Source organism: Somniosus microcephalus, chromosome 32, assembly GCF_052327205.1.
Source record: "Somniosus microcephalus isolate GS21.2 chromosome 32, FLI_Smic_1.0, whole genome shotgun sequence".
NCBI lineage: Eukaryota > Metazoa > Chordata > Chondrichthyes > Squaliformes > Somniosidae > Somniosus > Somniosus microcephalus.
The window spans coordinates 20,094,894-20,117,234 of record NC_141018.1 but is presented as its reverse complement, the minus strand read 5'-3'; positions in this window follow the sequence as shown (position 1 = coordinate 20,117,234).

The window sequence follows — 22,341 nt, the reverse complement described above, 5'->3', positions numbered from 1 at the left end:
GTCCCACATAGCTTACCGTAGTTGTGATGTGCAATGCACTATGGGAAATAGAGTGCATGAAGTGGAGAAGATTCTCTGGAAAGATGGCTGTTAACTGAACTCTGTTTCCTGCGTACTCTTTAATTGTTATACAAGCAAGATTATTAAACTCTTGAGATTTAACAATGCTAAACCTTACAAATCTCTGGTTAGGCCTCAGCTGGAGTATTGTGTCCAATTCTGGGCATCGCACTTTAGGAAGGGTGTCAAGGCCCTGGAGAGGCTGCAGAGGAGGTTTACCGGGATGGTACCAGGGATGAGGGACTTCAGTTACATGTAGAGATGGGAGAAGCTGGGATTGTTCTCCTTAGAGCAGGGAAACTTAAGGGGAGACCTAATAGAGGTGTTCAAAATGATGAGGGGTTTTGATAGAACAAGTAGGAAGAAACCGTTTCCTCTGGCAAGTGGGTCGGTAACCAGAGGTCATAGCTTTAAAATAATTGGGAAAAGAACTAGAGGGGAAATGAGGAGAAATTTTCTCACACAGAAGGTTGTTAAGATCTGGAACGCACTACCTGAAAGGGTGGTGGAATCAGATTCCATAGGAACTTTCAAAAGGTAATGGGACATGTACTTAAAGAGGAATAATTTGCAGGGTTATCAGGGAAAAAGCTGGGGTACGAGGTATAGAGGCATAGTGGTTATGTTACTGGATTAGTAATTTCAAAAGACTGGTCTAATGATCTGGAGATATGAGTTCAAATCCCTCGATGGCAGCTGTGAAATTTAAATTCAATTAAATAAAAAGCTAGTATCAATAATGGTGACCATAAAACTATCCGATTGTCAGGAAAAACCCAACTGACTCACTAATGTCCTTTAGGGAAGGAAATCTACCGTCCTTACCCGGTCTGGCCTATATGTGACTCCAGACCCACAGCAATGTAGTTGACTTGTAACTGCCCTCTGAAATTGCCTAGAAAGCCACTCAGTTAAGGGAAATTAGGGATGGGTAATAAATGCTGGCCCTCTGGCGACATCCCATGAATACATTTTTTTTTAAATTGGATAGCTCTTTCAAAGGGCCGAATGGCTTCCTTCTTTGCTGTGTTTTATGACTGCTGTTGGTTGTCATCTCCACCCTTGTTGTCTTTTCTTTCTCTTTTGAGGTGGTGAAGCTTTAATATTGTTTTTGCTTCTCCGCTGCCTTTCACATCCTTTATTTAAAGACAGCTTCACCCTCCTGATCCTTCTCTCCAGAGTCTCGTGCAGCCAGTTGTTCCCGCAGCAATTCCCTTCTAATTTAGCAAATCTTAACTCCCAGAGCAGCACAGCCTCTGCCCCCGCACCCCCCCCACCCCCCTCAAGCTCACACATCCTGTAAATGACGTCAGTGTTCATTGACCTATCAACCCTAGCCGGCTTCGTTCAAGCTCTCTTTGCAAATTTCTAAAAGCTTCTCCAAGAGGCAGATTCGTGACATTGCTCCCACCCCGCCCCCACCCAAACAGAAACAAAATCGTTCCTGCAAAAAGGTCTTGGTTGCAGTCCATTGAGTAACACTTTGAAATGAGCATCAAGCCGTATTAAAAAGTGTCAGCCGTGTCTCAGTCGGTAGCACAGCATTATTACCTCAGAAGGTCATGGGTTCGAGACCCACTCCAGAACTTGAGTGCATAATCCAGTCTGACAATCCAGCGTCTTTCAGATGAGACGTTAAACCGAGGCCCCCGTCTGCTCTCCCAGGGGGACGTAAAAGATCCTGCGGCACTATTTCAAAGAAGAGCAGGGGAGTTCTCCCCGGTGTCCTGGCCAATATTCATCCCTCAACCAACACCATGATAACAGATTATCTTGTCATTATCACATTGCTATTTGTGGGAGCTTGCTATGTGCAAATTGGCTGCTCCGTTTCCTACATTACAACAAGTGACCACACTTCAAAAGTACTTCATTGGCTAGAAAGCACTTTGTGACGTCCAGAGGCTGTGAAAGGCGCTGTAGAAATGCAAGTTCTTTCTTTCTTTAATGCGTTGGGATGAAATTCCTGTGTCCGCTATGTTGGCGGAGTTGTTAATCCAGTTGTATGAAGCTGAAATTCACAAAGTGCAATTTCAAGAGACAGGTTGTTATAAATCTCATCATCATGAAGAAACTACTCATGAAATAACGCTGGACGGCCAGCTGGTGGCGCCGTCCAAGGAGTATAAATACTCGAGCGTGGGCCCAGCTTGCTCAGGGACATTTTGTAAGACAGGAACTAGTGAAGTACAACTAGACCTCCATGTTCTGAAACCAGTTGATTAAAGCCTTGCTTTATACTCAAACCAAGTGGGTAGTGAGTTTTATTATGTCACAGGTTACTTGCTGATTATTTTCTGTCTTCAGGGAAGTACCGCCCTGGCACTATGCTCCCATGGTGACCTGATATAAAATTCCTGGGGCGGGGTATTTAAATAATGGGGCAATTGTCTGGCACAGCTGTGGTATCTGCACCGTGATGGAAACCTGGGGTGATTACGGTCTGCTTCAAGTGGAAGATCCAGTCTCCAGATCAGGCTCAGGAAAACGGTAGGAATGTTTTTTTGTCCCACCGAGAGAATGGAAGGGCAGTTGGTAACCATTAACTGATCCCTTTGGATTATTCCCTGCTGGGGCCTTCACCAGGCCCAGATCAGGGCCTGCACCTACTCGCAACCGGCCTCGGCCTTGGTGCACCTATCGGGGTGCTTTCGGGGGAATTCCCATGGTAACCCGGGATTGTCGTCAGGGGCGGGTGGGAAGTAGAAGCGCTTTCCCCTTCATGATCAGGAATTTCTGTGCAATGAAAAATGAGGCAAAAACCCGGCGGATCTGGAGCCCCTCCCCCGGTCACTACTCTGCCAGAATCCAACCCCTGAAAAGGGGCAGAGTTACTTCGACATTCAATACCCTCTCTCCCAGGCCATTCATAGAATAGTACAGCACAGGAGGAGGCCACTCGGCCCATCGAGTCTGCTGGCTCTTTCGAAGAGCAATCCAGTCAGTCCCACTCCCCCGCTCTTTCCCCATATCCCTGCAATTTTTTCTCCTTCAAGTATTTATCCAATTCCCTTTTGAAGGCTGCTATTGAATCTGTATCCACCGCCCTATCAGGCAGCGCATTCCAAATCCTAACCACTCGTTGCATAAAAAAGTTTTCTCTCATCTCGCCTCTGGTTCTTTTGCCAATCGCCTTAGACCTGTGCCCGCTGGTTATCGACCCTTCAGCCATTGGAAACAGTTTCTCCTATTTATTCTATCTAATTGTGATTTTAAACACACCTCCAATCAAATCTCCTCTTAGCCTCCTCTGCTCCAAGGAGAACAACCCCAGCTTCTCCAGTCAATGCGCTACGGGTAACGGGTAAAGCGCGCACAAGGCCCAGGGCCGCCGGTTGGCACTCGCGTCCCGCCAAATGCACTTTGGGCAATCATAGCCCCACCGCCGGCGCGGAAAATCAACCCTACTGTTTGACCCAGTTCAATTTAACCGGCCTCTGCTGCTGTGGTTATTTCCATGGGAACGTTGCTGCTTCCCCGTAATACATTTTGGGAGCACAAATCTCCCAAGTGCAGGAAGTTACTGAAGTCACAAAGTTGCAGCGGAGAGAAAAAGATGCTCTAATGTAGCCCAGGAATGTTGGGACACTTAAAAGAGCACATGGGAAAGTCGGGGGTGTGGGATATAATAACACAGGGCTGCTGCACTGAGACAACACATCCATGTTACAGAGTTGCGAAATTAATATGTGCGCATAATAAAAACAGTTGTCAGTGATCATTTAGTTTGTACACTTTTGTTCCGTACTTAAACAGTTATACATTTGGCTTGTTTCTCGAGAAAGCTGGACATTTCCCTCACATCTTTCCTTCTCTGCTGCATCCTTATCCATAATTAGATGTTTTTTTTTTAATTACTTGGTTCCCATGGTTGCGACTGTACCCACACACAGGAAATTCCAGAAACGAGGAATGTCATCCACTTCTGCCACTGCAGCAAACTCTGTCGATGACAAACCTTAGGGTTGTACTTTCTTTCGAAGAAAGCGAATAACTTTAGGTTTCCTTTCTGGCACTTCCACAGAAGAGCGACAGAAACAAATCTGCTGTATTTCTCCAGTCACAGGGCCCCGCGTGGTTTGTTTATTTTAACACAAAGGAATGCTGTGACATTGAAACAATGTGTGAAGCAACATTTTGACACATTGGCCTCTAAAATCCCTGCGCGTAGGCCCGATGTTAGGCCTCAGGCTTCATTTACTCGAGGCCAGCGAGCTGCAGATACATGCTGGGTGTCGCCAGCGAGGAGGATTTCAATTTCTGGCCCTCCGCATCACCGACAGCGGCCTTCAGGTAGATCCTAGGAGGGGGAAGGAAGGGACTTAGTCCCCTCTCGGTAATAGAAGATCAAGGAAAGAGTTTCGGTGGACAAGCGCTGGTAGAACTCCAGAGTGTCCGAGTAGCAGGGGTGAAGCAATGAGGGAGGGAGGGAGGGAGGGTGCCGATCACTGGGAAGAGAGACGATCAGGAGGAAAGGAGGGGGGCCCATAAAAGGTCTTCGGCACTGCAGTGGAGCCGGGAAGAGCACTCCTGCTCCTCCTGGATCCACATTCAGGCAAGTTTTTAAAAAAATGTACAGGAAACTTTGGTTTATCCAGAGGTTGTATGTCCGGATGCCTCGATCTAACGGCAGAAATCAGCAGCCGTTTTGGTTAGGTTTTTTTTCTTCTCCTAGCATTTTTTTTAACAGTCAGGCTCTGGAAAGCGTCTCTGTAGCTTAGCAACAGCTTCAGAGACGCTTCCAAGGTACGGGCCAAGTGTTTACAAGCTGTTGCTAAGCAACAGTGTTTGTTGTCAGTTACAGAGATGAAAACCTCCGTATCCTTCAACATTAGCGCTGGTCTATCCGGAAGTTTTGATAGATCGGCAGCAGCTCAGTCCCGTCGGTGCCGGATATCGCGAAGTTTCCTGTACCTTTTTTCCTGACCGCGACACCAGCAGCATTAAAGGCAGCCCACTTTTGCACAGGAGACCTGAAACAGGCGTGAGACCCTCTGTTTGGACATGCAAGTCAGGAGTGGGCCCCCGGACACCACTTTTTCTGACTTTACCAATATGGCGGATGGCGCACATCCAGCTGGCAATGAGCTCGTGCACCCGCCCGCCTTATTGTGCCTGAAAAACCGGCGGCATCGACTTTCTAGGCCATTGCCGCCAAGTGCAGAGCTTTAATACACAGAGGTACCATAGCCACCTTCAAAATGGGGATGCAGCTAGTAACTTGAAGCTTGAACACTCACCAAAGGATCCACAGTAACTCCCTTCCCTCACTCTCGCTGAGGGAAGCCCGGCACCAAATGTAGCCACCAATCTTGTAGACAACATTGTGTAAAAAAAACAAAATGGCACCCACAGCATGAGAATTGCTAACATTCTGAATTTCTCAGGTTGATTTCCCCCGCCATTGCAAAGTAAATGTGTACGGGTAGTTTATAGCATGCTGTGCCATGTATGATAGGCGCAAGAACAAACTCTCTACTTGCCTGGATGACTGCAGCTCCAACAGCACTCAAGAACCCAACAACATCCAGGACAAAGCATCCCATCCACCACCTTAAACATTCACTCCCTCCACCACCGGCGCACCACGGCTGCAGTGTGTACCATCTACAAGATGCACTGCAGCAACTCACCAAGGCTTCTTTGGCAGCACCTCCCAAACCCGCGACCTCTTCCACCTAGAAGGACAAGGGCAGCAGGCGCATGGGAACACCACCACCTCCAAGTTCCCCTCCAAGTCACACACCATCCTGACTTGGAAATATATCGGCCAATCCTTCATCGTCGCTGGGTCAAAATCCTGGAACTCCCTCCCTAACAGCACTGTGGGAGTACCTGCACCACACGGACTGCAGTGGTTCAAGAAGGCGGCTCACCACCACCTTCTCAAGGGCAATTAGGGATGGGCAATAAATGTTGGCCTTGCCAGTGACGCCCACATCCCCTGATCGAATAAAAAAAACTTACACATGGAAGGGAAATTGTCCGTTTGGTCAATTGAATCCACTCCTTGCAATTTGCACTGTTGTGGACTTTCTGCAATTATCCCCTTGGGGAAAACAAGCACAGGGGAAGTTTCCACAAACAGTAAACCTGTAACATTTCACCGGAACTCCCTGGCTATATTGAGCAAAGATGCAGAACATCAATCCAAGATTACTGATGTACGAATCAATACCATCCAACCAGGTCGCACTCACTGATGACAATTCCACGTTACCAGTAGAACTGCAGGAATGGTGTTCAATTTGATCACTTATTTGTCCTTATAACCTTCAGTCCTGTCCTTAATCCGAATCTAAATTTGGCTATATATGTTTTTTGTAAGTTCTGAGTTTCCTCTGTCTTTTTGAGAGAATTCAGGGTCCAAATTAGCATTCCTTTCATTTCAATTCTATTCACGTTCTTTATAAGTTTTTTTAGCAGGTCATTAACAGACTCCAAAAATCATTTAACAGTTACAGAAACAGAGCAGGACACAAACCCACAACTTTCTGACTCAGAAGCGAGGGTGCTACCAACGGAGCCACAGCTGACACTGATATGCTGGCATGAAGTGGTGTTAGATTGACTCATTAGGCAATGAGGTAATCTAACAGTATTTAAAGGTGAACCGTGTTCTCTCTCTTGAGACTGGAGCACATAAATCTAGGCTGACACTCCCAGTGCAGTGTTGAGGGAGTGCTGCACTGTCAGAGGTGCCGTCTTTCGGATGAGATGTTAAACCGAGGCACTGTCTGCCCTCTCAGCTGGACGTAAAAGATCCCATGGCACTATTTCGAAGATGAGCAGGGGAGTTCTTCCCCGGTGTCCTGGCCAACATCAACAGATTATCCGGTCATTATCACATTGCTGTTTGTGGGAGCTTGCTGTGCGCAAATTGGCCGCCGCGTTTCCTACATTACAACGGTGACTACACTTCAAAGAAAGTACTTCATTGGCTGTAAAGCGCTTTGGGACGTCCGGTGGTCGTGAAAGGCGCTATAGAAATGCAAGTCTTTCATTTCATGTGAGATTTTTACTTTTTCCAAAACACACGTGTATAGAGTCAGATATCGCTCCATTTTGATGGACAGGTCTCTGTAAGTCCCAGCAGTACTTTAAAAGCAGCACCTGAGACCCAGTCGTTTCCCTTGGTCAAAGCACAGATGATTGACTGTAAAATGATGCCAAGGCTTATAAAAATAATCCTTTCATTGCTAATTCTTCTGGGAGTGTTAGGTTTGTTTAACAAGGCTATAAATAAAATGCACTCATCAGGTCACTACTTCTTCCTGCCATACAGGCTCGCTTGGATCTTTCACTTCTTCCCTTAAATGTTTTGCTGCTGTAACTCTCAGACCCACTCGGTGCGGCAAGAAATAATTGCAATTATTTGCGCTGTTTCCGATCTGAATAGAAATCTTTCCACGAACGTCAAATTCACCCAAACTCCACGCCATACGAAGATATGAAAGTGGTCCATCAAGCCCCACACTCATGATGGCCAGAACACCATGACTAGATATTTCTTCCCTCCCCCACCACCCCCACTCCCATCCGCCCCCCACCCCCCCCCGCCCCTCACCTCTCACCCACCCCCGCAGCCATGTAATCTCCTGGGACAATGATCAATCCTTTGGTCTCAAGAGGGGTGAAACTCTTTCCTTCCCCTCAGCTGACAACTTGGCTGATGGTTAGCTCTCTCACCTCCGAGTCAGATGCTTTTGGCTTCAAGACCCACTCCAGAGGCTTGAACACATAGGGCGCGATCTTGCCAGACCTGGGGAGGCAGATATGGAGGTGGGACTGCCTGGAAAATGGCAGAATTTGGGGGCGGGTGCTCAACCCGCCTCCGTGCCAGCTTGCCAGGAGGCGGGTAGCTGACTCACGCCGGGTCCTGTCTCCTTGGAGGCGGGAAGTGATTACAACCATTTAACTGCCTCTTAACAGGTAGTTAACAGGCAGATAATAGGATTATCACCATTTTGTCCTCACAAGTGCGGGCTTCCCGAAGGCTCCGAACCCTGCCAGGGTCACCGAGGTGAGTACTGGGTCTGCGGGGGTCTGCGGGGTGCAAAAGTGTGGTGTGAAGGTAAGTGATGTGTGCAACTGTGGAGAGGTGAGTATGTGAGGTGAGTGGAAAGTGTTAGAAAAAGTGTACTTACCTTTGTTTCTTCCTGCAGGCTTCAGTCGGTGGGTATGCGGAGAGCCTCGCACCTCTGCGGCAGAGATGACAGATGGCCGTTGCATTCTCCAATGCAACAACCATCTCATTTCTGATAAAGAAAGAGGTTTGATGAGGTCCTGAATTCAAGAACTCATCAAACTACAGAGAATGTCAGTGTTTGACAGCTTCACAGAGCTGTCAAACGATGGCAAGTCATCTGTCAAAACTTTTTGACAGATGAAACGTCATACGCTGACATTCTGACATTCTCTGTAACCGGCTTTCCCTTAATTGGCCTGCTAAGCCCACTGGGCGGGCTTAACAAGGTCAATCAAGGGAAAATAGCGTGGATTGGCCAGAAGTTGATGGAAGCGGGACTACAACCCGACAAGTGGGAGTCCCGCCTCCAAAAGCTCCCCATTGGCAAAATCCAGCCCTTAGTCTAGCCTGGTGCTGCCAGTGCTAGTACCGAAGGGGTGCATTCTTACTATTGCAGATGAAATGTCAAACTGAGGCCTTGTCCGCCTATTCTCTATGCGGTTGAGTGCCAAGGTCCCACGGCACTATTCGAAGAAGAACAAGTGTGACATCCTGGCAAACATTCCTGTCTCATTCAACACTGACCAAAAATAGCTGGTCATTCATCCCATTTGCTGTCTGTGGGAAGTTTCCGCGAATAAGTTGGCTGCTGTGTTTGCCGACAATACTGCCCGCACTTTGTACGTTTGTTGGGATGTGATGAGGTGCTATATAAATTCACTTCCTTCATAAATGATAATTTTAGTGAAAAATTGGATGCTTATCAAAAACCCCATTTTGTGCTCTTGTTCGATTATCAACTGAAGCAATTTCACTCCCAGACTTGCTAAACTAATTAAGTTGACACAATTGTGCCTTGAAACAAATAAGATTTGAAACAAAATCTATACTGTATTAAAAATATCTATACATCATTTTATTAGCTTATGTAAAATTAATAATAATTTCCCTACATTACAACAGTGACTACACCTCATAAGAACATAAGAAATAGGAGCAGGAGTCGGCCATACGGCCCTTCGGGCCTGCTCCGCCATTCAATAAGATCATGGCTGATCTTCGATCTCAGCCCCACTTTCCCACCCCATCCCCACATCCCTTGATTCCCCTAGAGTCCACAAATTCTATCGATCTCAGCCTTGAATATACTCAACGACTCAACATCCACAGCCCTCTGGGGTAGAGAATTCCAAAGATTCACCACCCTCTGAGTGAAGAAATTCCTCCTCATCTCAGTCTTACATGGCCAACCCCTTACCCTGGGACTATGACCCCTGGTTCTAGACTCTCCATCCAGGGGATGGACTTCATTGGATGTAAAGCACTTTGGGAGGTCCTGAAGTTGTAAAGGTTCTTTCTCTAATAGATTGAAGATAGAAGGTAAGCGGTTTTACAGATAACACTTGGCCCGTGTGATCTGCTGGACTGGTTTTGATGGGCTGAGGGGGGTCGGAGAGGAATTTTCGAGAGTATTTTCTTCCCTTATTGGCCCTGCATTTTCTCCGTTTTCTTTGCCTCTCCCAGGAGATTACGTGGCAGCGGGGCGGGTAGTGGGGGAAGAGGGCGGTGGGTAGGAAGTGTATGGTCTTGAGTTTGGGGCAGGCTTGATGGACCATCTGGTCTTTTCCTACCCGTCATTTTTGTATGTTTATTGGGGTAGAATTTCAACCTGTCGATTGGCCTTCCATTGTAGAAGCCGTCCGATTTTTATTTCCATTGAGCCAGTTTTAGGCCTGGGCAGCAAGTTGAAAATTTACCCTACTAAATCCTAGAATTTAACAGCATAGACAAAGGCCATTGGCCCATTGCGCCAGTGCTGGCTCTCTGAAAGAACTCTCCACTTAAACCGAGTGTCCTGCCCTTCGCACGTACTCTTTTGCATGTTTTATTTTCAAATATTAATCCAGTAAGATGCAGTTTCACACCCATGATGCCGTAACTAATATGAGTTTAGCAGTTTCAGTCAAGACTTAGAAGCATAGGAATTGCTAGACGAAAAGTGACCGCGGTCCATTTAGTTCGCCTTCTATCATCCTGGTAGTCGCATGATACAATGATAATAGGGTTGTTGATTAATCACAGCAATCAATCTCTATCAATCAGTCTACAATAGACCCAGACATGAGGCGAGGAAAACCCCCAGTGGTGGAGAGCTTTGGGAGCCTTAGGTCCAAAGTCACCTGTTCCTCCCAAGCACGTTACACGCATTACATGTGTGTACCATCTACAAGATGCACTGCAGCAACTCGCCAAGGCTTCTTCGACAGCACCTCCCAAACCCGCGACCTCTTCCACCTAGAAGGACAAGGGCAGCAGGCGCATGGGAACACCACCACCTCCAAGTTCCCCTCCAAGTCACGCACCATCTTGACTTGGAAATATATCGCCGCGCCTTCATCGTCGCTGGGTCAAAATCCTGGAACTCCCTCCCTAACAGCACTGTGGGAGTACCTTCACCACACAGACTGCAGCGGTTCAAGAAGGCGGCTCACCACCACCTTCTCGAGGACAATTAGGGATGGGCAATAAATGCTGGCCTTGCCAGCGACACCCACATCCCATAAATGAATAAAAAAATAGTTTTACTGGTATCGTTCAAGGGACCTCAAGGGAAGACCAGTAATGATGGACAGGGTTTCCCCCACGGGGATAGATGGGCGAGGAGTCATTCTTGTGTTCCTCTTAGAAACCAACTAGAAAGCAGCACAGCCAGAGAGCCCTGAGAATGGGTTGTCTACCTGCCCCACTCATCTGGGACAGTGGATGGGCTGGGAATGCAGACGGGGAAAGGGAGGAAAAAAACCCCAAATGTTTTGATATTAATAAAACTGCTTCTATATCTATGCAACTAATTTTATGCTGACTGCACATGCAGGAAGTGCATTTTTCTGGGAATCTGTTAGCTATTAAAAATCTTTTTTTAAACTAACTTCATTATTGAAGTGGTCTGACTCTTACCTCAAAAAATAATATTTGACAACTAGACTTGTTTAAAAAAAAAAGAAAGTCGGAATTTCTCATTGCTCTTTGATCGTTCTAGTAACATAAGTTTGCACGCACAGTGGGTGGGGCCTTTCCTCTGTTGGTAGGTGGAATTAAATTAAAATCCCATTGGCCCCCAAAATCCTTCAAGGAGACCGGCTTATCTCCCCCTGCCCCAGACTTCCACTCCTTATGAGGCAAGTGACAGCCATGGACGGAGACTCCGTAATCCAGGAGATCCCGCTTCAGTGGGACCTGGCAAAGTAGTGGAGGTCAGTGTGCCTCAATTCTATTCCCAGGGTCTAGTGGACCTGCAGTACGTAGGAACCTAGGAACGTAGGAACAGGAGGAGGCCATTCAGCCCCTCGAGCCTGTTCCGCCATTCAATGAGATCGTGGCTGATCTGTGACCTAACTCCATATAGGACAGGCTGCTGGCTCGTGCGCTGAACGCTGATTCGTTGAATTCCTTCAGGCAACCTGTTTCTGGCTGGGGTGGAGATCATCTTGGACAAGAGGCAGGTATTGGTAGCGTTAATAAGGGCAAGAGTGGTCTCCTGGTTTTTCGACTCGCCCAGGAGATTACACGGTGGGGCAGGGTATGTATATGTTGTGAAGCACAAGACATCACAAGTGTGTGGGACAAGTTAGTTGGACCAGTAGGTCCTTTCCTTTCTGTCATTTTTTGTATGTTCGCACACCCAATGAGTGGACATATATTGTCCTCCAAAAGGATGTACATGGGCCCTACAAATGGTGATCAGACCAGGCAAGTGGCCTGGACACCCAAAGACCTAAACAAACTCACTCAGATTGGGCCCGTCGTTCAGGGGGGGGCAATAGGACCAATGGGTTGGGGTGGACCTGAGCAAACCTCCCCCTTACCATCCCACCCCCAATAACAGGTGGGCAGGCACCAGTGTTTCTGGCAGGCAGACACTAAGGATCACCCTTGCCCTCCGCTAACAAGGTGCCCTCCCACTAACCCTGAAAACTGCAGGCAGGGCCAATGCAGGAGGGAGCCGGGCAGGTGCGATCCCATCATAACCACCCAGATCACAACCAGAGGACCTTCAGGGGACATTTATTTCTATGGGAGCTTGATCCTAGAATTCCACCTTGGAAACATCAGACCCCGCCCTGAAACACTGCACCTCAAAGAAAGATCGAAAATTTGGGCCTTTTCCTTCAAATTGTTTTATTTGTGTTTCACAGATACCAAGACTCACTCTTTTAACACTTTATTACAATGAGAACCATATTTTCATTTTGTATGATTCGATTTCATGGCAGTAATTGATACTTACCTTGCCCAGTGGAATGATAAAATCCACATGAGAGGAACACGATAACACGCATGTGTGAATTCTCATGTAATCGTTGCCAGATGCACACAGCATTCTCGAATTCACATGAAGATTATGGGAAGGTTAGAGGCAACGTTCACCCCCGCTAAAAGAGTAGGGTGCAACCTTTGACCCCAAGCTCCAACCTTTTTCTTTTTCAAGCACGGAAGCCTGGGCCTATTCAGATGCTAAGAGAAATAAACTCTAAAGCTCAGTCCAAAGTGCAACTGTGCTTTCACGCTAGGCGGCTCTGTAAGCTTCTAAAACTGACAGCGATAAATTTAATGCTGGCAAAATGTGCACCTGGACAGCAGACTGTCTTTCGTGTCATCCAAATACTCGGCCGCCATGTGTCCTAACTCGGACCAGGTCCCGTTCTCCCATCATGGTCCTGTGCTCGCTGACCTACATTGGCTCCTGGTGCACCAACGCCTCAATCTTAATATTCTCGCCCTCGTGTTCAAATCCCTCAATGGCCTCGCCCCTCCCTATCTCTGTAACCTCCTCCAGCCCCACAACCCTCCTCCAGCCCTACAACCCTCCTCCAGCCCCACAACCCTCCTCCAGCCCCACAACCCTCCTCCAGCCCCACAACCTTCTTCCAGCCCCACAACCCTCCTCCAGCCCCACAACCCTCCTCCGGCCCTACAACCCTCCTCCAGCCCTACAACCCTCCTCCAGCCCTACAACCCTCCTCCGGCCCCACAACCCTTCTCCAGCCCTACAACCCTCTTCCAGCCCTACAACCCTCCTCCAGCTCTACAACCCTCCGCCGGCCCCACAACCCTTCTCCAGCCCTACAACCCTCTTCCAGCCCTACAACCCTCCTCCAGCCCCACAACCCTCCTCCAGCCCCACAACCTTCTTCCAGCCCCACAACCCTCCTCCAGCCCCACAACCCTCCTCCAGCCCCACAACCCTCCTCCGGCCCCACAACCCTCCTCCAGCCCTACAACCCTCTTCCAGCCCTACAACCCTCCTCCAGCCCCACAACCCTCCTCCAGCCCCACAACCCTCTTCCAGCCCTACAACCCTCCTCCAGCCCCACAACCTTCCTCCAGCCCCACAACCCTCCTCCAGCCCCACAACCCTCCTCCAGCCCCACAACCCTCCTCCAGCCCTCTCTCGCTCTTTAAAACACACCTCTCTGACCGAGCATTAGGTCACCCATCCTAACGTCTCCTCCTTTGGCTCAGCATTAATTTTTATGTCTGATGACGCTCCTGCAAAACACCTTGGGACCTTTTACTATGATAAAGGTGCTATATAAATGCAAGTTGTTGTTGTTGAGTGGCAAAGATTTTTTTCTTATTATTGAATTTAGTGTAAAGGGTCGCCCAGGCATAGAGCTTGCAGGAAACTCAGGGAGGATCGCACACCAATCATGGAGCCTGTCTGATCTTTAACCCTTAAATGAAATGGATGAAAAATTAGCTAACTCTATTAGGCACTCCCCGCCTGATGTTCCTCTACACCCTGCACCCAGGAGATCGTTTACGCCAAATGCAATAAGAAAACCTGCCTCGTGGTGTTTTCTGAGTAAATGGTTTGGTGGGCAGCACACTCGCCTCTGAGTCAGCAGGTCATGGGTTCAAGTCCCACTCCAGAGATTTGAGCACAAAAATCTAGGCTGACGCTCCAGTGCGGTGCTGAGGGAGTGCTGCACTGTCGGAGGTGCCATCTTTTGGATGAGATGTTAAACCGAGGCCCCGTCTGCTCTCTCAGGTGGACGCAAAAGATCCCGCGGCACTATTTCGAAGAGGAGCTGGGGAGTTCTCCCCGGTGTCCTGGCCAATATTTATCCCTCAATCAACATCACTTAAGAAAAAACAGATTATCTGGTCATTATCATATTGCTGTTTGTGGGAGCTTGCTGTGCGCAAATTGGCTGCCGCGTTTCCCACATTACAACAGTGACTGCACTTCAAAAGCACTTCATTGGCTGTAAAGAGCTTTGGGACATCTTGAGGTTGTGAAAGGCGCTATATAAATACAAGTCTTTTTTTATTATTAGCCCACATTCACAAACAAACCTTAAATATATTTGTACAATAGCAAAATGCTGCAGGTGCTGGAAATCCGAAATAACAACAGAAAATGCTGGAAAAACTCAGCAGGCCTGGCAACATCCGTGGAGAGAACAAATAGAGTCGACGTTTCGGGTCCAAACCCTTTTTCAAAACTGGAAAGGAAATGAAATAGATCGAAAGGCAGGGCTGGGAGAGAACAAAAGAAGTGAAGAGACATTGGCCTAGAAATTCGGTGGGCTGTGCCACCAGTTAGCACCCAAAGAGGGCACTTAGTGGGTTTAGCACCACTGGCCACGCCTCCCGCGAAATTTCGCGGGGCGCTAATGGCGGTGTTAGCCAGTAGCACTGCGCCACCACCGATGACGTCATTGGTGTGCGCAGCGCCCCGCTCACCAAATTTGGTAGCGCCCCCCCGCTGTAAGGCCGGTCGCAATTTGCAACCGGTTCAGGGGGGCCTACCTGCAGCGGTAGAGGCGCGGAGGTGCGGGGCGGCCATTTATTTTTGCTGGCAGCCTGCCAGCACCTCTCCGCGCCGCCGTCCCCGGCCTCCTGAGCACCCCCCCCCCCCGCATTGTGCCGACTGTCTCCCAAGAGCCCGGCACTTCTCCTCAGTGCCGGGCTCTTTTGCCGGCACTCGCGATTGCCGATCACGCTGCAGCAGGCCCCTCCCCTTTAAGAAGGGGAGGAAGGTGTAATGTATATACCTTTAAGTGGGGAACTATCTTTTACAGCTCATGTATACTGCAGTACAGGCAGTAACCACACCTGTATATAGTCCTGAGTAGTAATCTGTACAGATCAGTTCCACTGTGAGCCACATTGAGTAAACACCTGTTGTACCGTTCTCCGCAGTCTGTGTCTTATTATACCCGGACACAACATTGGCGACAAGGCAAGTTCGAACCTACCTGCAACTCTGCATCACCTCCCGGGGATTCGTTCCTGGAGATCAGTGGATTGGAGGTCAAGGCCAGAGACTCGGGCATCGACCACGGGCAACCGCCCAGTCATCCAGCAGAGACTCGAGAATTGCGGGGGAGGCTGTCGAGAGCCAGGCTTGGCTTTCCAGTCGAGGTGGTCCAGCAAAACGGGCTGGCAACAGGTAGTGCGCAGACCTTTCCCGGACAGCGGCGGGCTTGAGCCCGACCGAGCGGCACAGCAAAGGGCTTGAGCAGCATCGACGGGGGAGAGAGAGAGAGGGCAGAGTGCACAGGGCGCAGCCGGTGTTCAGGGGCCGAGCAGCGTCGGAGAGAGGGAGAGAGAGATGCGCAGAAACCCGCGAGGCGCCGCCATTGCCACGAGGACCGCCGAGAGTGGCGTTGGCAGCAGCGCAGGAGAAGTGCGCGAAACCTACAGGGCGCCGCCATTGCCACGAGAACCGCCGGGAGCGGCGTCGGCAGCAGCGGGGGAGGAAGGAAAGCGCGGGAGACGCCATTTTAAGCCATTGGGAGACGCCATTTTAAACCACACCCAAAATGCCGAAGAGTGGCAGTATCACCGCATTTGACAATGAAGTCGAAGATTGGACTACATATGTCGAACGAATAGAGATGTACTGCAAGGCAAATGAGATGTCAGATGACAAGAAAGCGTCGGTATTGTTAAATGTAATGGGTGCAAAGACGAATGGTTTATAACGAAATCTAGTAACCCCAACGAAGCCAATGGAAAAGAGTTTTGAAGACATAGTAACGATACTAAAGCAACATTTAAACCCCACACCGCTGCTGATAGCAGAAAGATTCAAGTTTCACAAACGGAACCAGCATAAGGATGAAAGCAATGCTGATTATTTAACAGAACTGCGCAAACTATTGAAACACTGCCAGTTTGGAGCGGGACTGGCAGATACCTTAAGGGACAAGTTTGTGTGTGGGCTTCAAAGTGAAGGAACCCAGAAACGGCTTTTATCTGAAAAGGACCTTACGCTGGAAAAGGCTTTCAGCATTGCGGTATCATATGAAGCAGCAGCACGGGGCGCTGCAGAGATACAACAGAGACCGCAAGAATATGGCACAAACGAAATGTCATATGGAACAGAGAAGTGCTATCGCTGCGGTAGAACAACACACGACCAGAATGATTGCTGGTTCAAAGACAAAATGTGCAGACAGTGTGGAAAAGTAGGACACATAGCACGAGTCTGCAGGTCGGGAAAGAAAACCAGCAATAAGAAACCTACCAAAGATAAGTACAAGAAGGTACATAAGATGACGGAGAATAGTTTAGACGAACAAAAGAGTGATAACGACTCCGAAAGCAGGGAACTGAGTTGTCTGAAACTACATAATGTGATCACAATGGAGGATCACCGAACCATTTGGGTCACTCTCAAGATAGCAGGAGTCCAGGTAAAGATGGAATTGGACACAGGATCAGCCCTAACAGTCATAAACCGACGGGACTACGAGCGGCTATTCTCACACATACCCTTGAGAGACACAAAAATTATTTTGAAGACGTACACGGGGCAAAAAGTCTACCCCAAAGGAAAAATAAGGGTGACCGTTATGTATAACGGTAAGGAAACACCAAAACTAGACCTGTATGTATTACAAGATGGAGGACGACCATTACTGGGACGTGAATGGATCCGGAAAATACAACTGGATTGGCATTCCATACAGGCACTGACTGTGGCTGACAAAAAGGATGACGACGTCACACCTGGGCGACTGTCAAAGATCCTAACCGACGCGCAAGAAGTGTACCAGCAAGGACTCGGAACACTAAAAGGCATGACAGCGACGATTAAAATTGAAGAAAACTCAAGCCCAAAGTTTTTTAAGGCCAGACCGGTACCTTATGCGATCCGCCCAGCCGTCGAAGCAGAGCTGGAGATTCTGGAACGTTCAGGTGTACTGTCCAAGGTAGACTGGAGCGAGTGGGCTACATCCATCGTCCCTGTGATGAAAAAGTCGTTGAGCAGCACGCCTGGGGAACCAAGGAAGGTTCGCATCTGTGGGGACTTTAAGGTAACAGTGAACCCGATCCTTCACACCGTACAATATCCACTTCCGCGGATTGAAGATATTTTCGCCTCACTATCTGGAGGGAAACGCTTCACTAAGATTGATCTGGCCCAGGTGTATCTGCAAATGGAGGTAGAAGAAGCATCAAAAAAATACCTCACAATCAATACCCATAAAGGTCTCTACCTATACAACCGGCTGGTATTCGGGGTAGCATCAGCTCCGGCTATTTGGCAGAGGGCAATGGAACAAGTCCTGCAAGGGATCCCAGGGACCCAGTGTTATTTGGACGACATCCTGGTCATGGGCGAAAATGACAGTGATCACCTTGCCAACCTGGAGCAGGTGCTCACTAGATTGCAGGAATATGGGCTCCGAGCTAACCGCCCCAAATGCGAGTATTTTAGAAAACAGATCTCGTATTGTGGCCACGTTATCGATAAAGAGGGGTTACATAAGTCCCCAGAGAAGATTGAGGCAGTAGTCAAGGCTCCAGCACCGGAAAATGTGTCACAACTGAGGTCGTTTCTCGGCTGGTAAACTACTACCATAAGTTCTTGCCAAATTTGTCTACAATACTACACCCACTGAACACCCTACTGCAAACTGGGGTGCCATGGAAGTGGAGTGACAAATGTAGACGAACTTTCCACAAGAGCAAAACACGAATCACATCAAAAGAGGTATTGGCCCATTACAACCCAGCATTACCAATTCGGTTGGCATGTGATGCGTCACCCTACGGCATTGGAGCGGTGCTGTCGCACAAATTCTCGGACGGCTCAGAGAGGCCAATAGCCTTTGCGTCACGATCACTAACCTCAGCCGAGCGTAACTACGCCCAGATTGACAGGGAGGCCCTCAGCCTAGTGTGGGGAGTGAAAAAGTTCAATCACTATCTGCATGGGCAGAAATTCACCTTGCTGACGGATCACCAGCCTCTTGTCTCCATTTTTAATCCGAAGAAGGGCGTTCCGGTGATGACTGCGCAACGACTACAAAGATAATCACTTTTTCTAGGGGCACACCACTATGAGATTGAATATAAGGGCACGAAACAGCATGGAAATGCTGATGGGCTATCACGCCTGCCACTGCCTACTGCGGAGGAAGCACCAGCAGTGGGTCCTGTCGAAATATTCCATTCGATTTTAGTTGAATACCTACCGGTAACTAACGCTTGTATCGAAAAGGAAACCCGAAATGACCCGACACTGTCTCGGGTATATGATTTGACGGTGAAGGGATGGCCGGCACATGGCGACTCACTGTTGCCAGCATTCTCGACAAGGAGAGAACAGCTGCCAGTGTGCCAGGGGACCTTGATGTGTGTATCCCGAGTTGTAATTCCACCCAAGTTAAGGGATAGAGTGCTCAATGAGCTTCATGAGGGTCATCTGGGAGGGGTAAAAATGAAAAGCCTAGCCAGGGCTTATGTGTGGTGACCGAGAATCGATAAACAAATCGAGGACCTGACCAAGAGCTGCTCAGGATGCCAGAGAGTCCAAAATGCACTACCACAGGCCCCTCTACACCCATGGGAGTGGCCCTCATCTCCATGGCAACGGGTGCATATTGATTTTGCTGGTCCATTCATGGACTCAATGTTTTTAATAGCCGTGGATGTGCACTCGAAATGGCCTGAGGTCATCAAAATGTCCTCCACCACCACGGAGAAAACTATTGCAGTCCTACGGACCATTTTTGCCAGGAATGGCTTGCCAGAACAGATTTGCACCGACAACGGACCACAGTTTGTGTCCGAAGAGTTCCGGAGGTTCTTGAAAAAGAATGGGGTAAGGCATTACACATCCGCCCCGTATCATCCAGCCACAAATGGATTGGCTGAGAGGTTCGTACAAACCTTTAAGAAGGCAATAAAGGCTATGTACAATGACAACATTCCGCTGCAGCACAAGGTGGACAATTTCCTGTTCGCCTGCCGGAATGCGACACATGCAGTCACCAACCAGGCCCCAGCCATGATGTTCTTTAACCGAAGCTTAAGATCTCACCTGGATTTGCTCAGACCAAACGTACGAAGAGATGTTGAGAGTAAGCAATTCCAGCACATCCATGAGAAGCCAACAAGGAGCTTCAATGTAGGGCAACCAGTCTTGGCCCGCGACTACCGAACAGAAAAATAGCAGCCAGGAACGATATGCACACGGCAGGGCCCACTAATGTACACAGTGGACGCTGGGGAGAGCATCGTGAGATGCCATGCTGACCAGATCCTAGAGTCACAGGAACAAGTCAACCCCATGCCTCGCCCATACGTACCTGGTGATGAACCCGACGTACAGGTCGCATCTACCCCAGAAACAGTAGCATCGGAAGCTGATGAACCAACCGACGACAGGGGGCCAGAATCGCCTCCGCACCAAGAGCAAGACACTCGGGAAAGGTGCTATCCAGAAAGGATCAGGAAGCCTCCCCAAAGACTGAATATATAAATAGACTATTTTCAGCTAATGTTGCATGTTAAAAGTGTTAATTGTAATTAGTTTGATATTTAATTGTTAAATGAGTGTTATGGTACTGTTAATCTAAAAGGGGAGGAATTGTAATGTATATACCTTTAAGTGGGGAACTATCTTTTACAGCTCATGTATACTGCAGTACCGGCAGTGACCACACCTGTATATAGCCCTGAGTAGTAATCTGTACAGATCAGTTCCACTGTGAGCCACGTTGAGTAAACACCTGTTGTACTGTTCTCCGCAGTCTGTGTCTTATTATACCTGGACACAACAGGAGGCCTGCAGTACCGCAGCGCGCCGTGCCACAACGTGTGGCGCTGCAGCACATTGCGCTGCGATTTTGAGTTGCAGTGCCCCAAGAGGGGTGCGGGGCGCCTCGAGTAGCGCTGCGCTTCCATATGGGGTGCTGAAACTGAATTTCCGGCGGGAGTTCGCGACTCCTTCCGGGGCAGTAGTTCCGGTGCCCTGGCGAGACTGGCACCCCAAACGGGGCGCCACTGAATTTCTAGGCCATTAAGAGGTATTCAAAACGGTATTTGCATGGCTTTCCTCCATCTGTTATTTGAATGTAGGCATAATAAGCCCAATGATCACAATAGCTTCCAAGCGAATGATTTTTTTAATTTGTTCTTGGGATGTAGGTGATGCTGGCAAGGTCATATTTGTTGGCCAGCCCTAGTTGCCCTGAGAAGGTGGGCCTTCTTTTTGAAACCGCGGCCGTCATAGAGATGGTGCTCCCACGATGATGCTAGTTCAGGAATATTGACCCAGCGACCACGAAGGAACGCCGTTATATGTCTACGTCGAGATGGTGTGCGACTTGGAGGGGGAAGTTGGAGGTGATGGTGTTCCCATGACTTTACTGCTCTTGTCCTTCTGAATGGCAGAGGTTGGGAGGTTGGAAAGATGTACAAATATATTCAGTGTTTGTCTGATATCGCTAATAACAGCAACTACTAGGCTACTATTTTGTGCCTTTAAATGTCATTGAGAATAAAAAAGTTGGACAAACAGTCTATTTAAGTCCTGTTCGTAATTGGTTTAGCAGGCACTCCTTCAAAAGGGTTATCTTGAGGAAAATAACTAATACATAAAGCCATAAATTATTTAGTTCAGATGACCAAAGCTTTAAAATAGACAGGTTACATAAAGATTTGAGATGCTGATAATTTGGAGCGTTTGGCTTTCCCCAGGCTGCTTAATTTTAGATCCACTTTTAGCCATCCCAGATGAAAGGCCATGAACTGTCAGTGCTCCATTCCCACGATTCTCTGAAGCCCTCCCTCACAAAATGAGCGCGCCAGTCTCCCTCTGATTAAAACTTGAATTGCTTATAGCGGGAGGCGGGATGTACATGAATACCTTTCCACACTGTACAACAACTTGAATTTATATAGCGCCTTTAACGTAGTAAAACGTCCCAAGGTGCTTCACAGGAGCGTTATATAACAAAATTTGTGCAGTAACCTTTTATGTGACATCTTATCGAATGCCTTCTGGAAATCCAAATACACTACATCTACTGGTTCCCCTTTATCCACCCTGTTTGTTACATCCTCAAAGAACTCTAGCAAATTTGTCAAACATGATTTCCCTTTCATAAAACCATGTTGCCTCTGCTTGATTGTCTTGTGATTTTCTAAATGTCCTGCTATTACCTCCTTAATAATGATTCCAGCATTTTCCCAATGACAGATGTTAGGCTAACTGGCCTACAGTTTCCTGCTTTCTGTCTCCCTCCTTTCTTGAATAGTGGAGTTATATTTGCGGTTTTCCAATCCGCTGGGACCTCTCCAGAATCCAGGGAATTTTGGTAGATTACAACCAATGCATCCACTACCTCTGCAGCCACTTCTTTTAAGACCCTAGGATGCAGGCCATCAGGTCCAGGGGACTTGTCGGCCTTTAGCCCCATTAGTTTGCCTAGTACTTTTTCTCTCGTGATAGAGATTGTTTTAAGTTCCTCCCTCCCTATAGCCCCTTGATTATCTATTATTATTGGGATGTTTTTAGTGTCTTCTACCGTGAAGACCGATGCAAAAATAATTGTTTAGAGTCTCTGCCATTTCTCTATTTCCCATTATTAATTTCCCCGTCTCATCCTCTAAGGGACCAACATTTACTTTAGCTACTCTCTTCCTTTTTATATACTATGCTCTTGGAGATCTATGGGTAAAGGGGAACTGGTCCAGATCTGGAAACAAGCTATTGTGGAGCGGGTTGTTGAAATGTGCGTGAATGAAGTAAAATTGCAATCTTCTACTTCTTTCGTATGATAGTA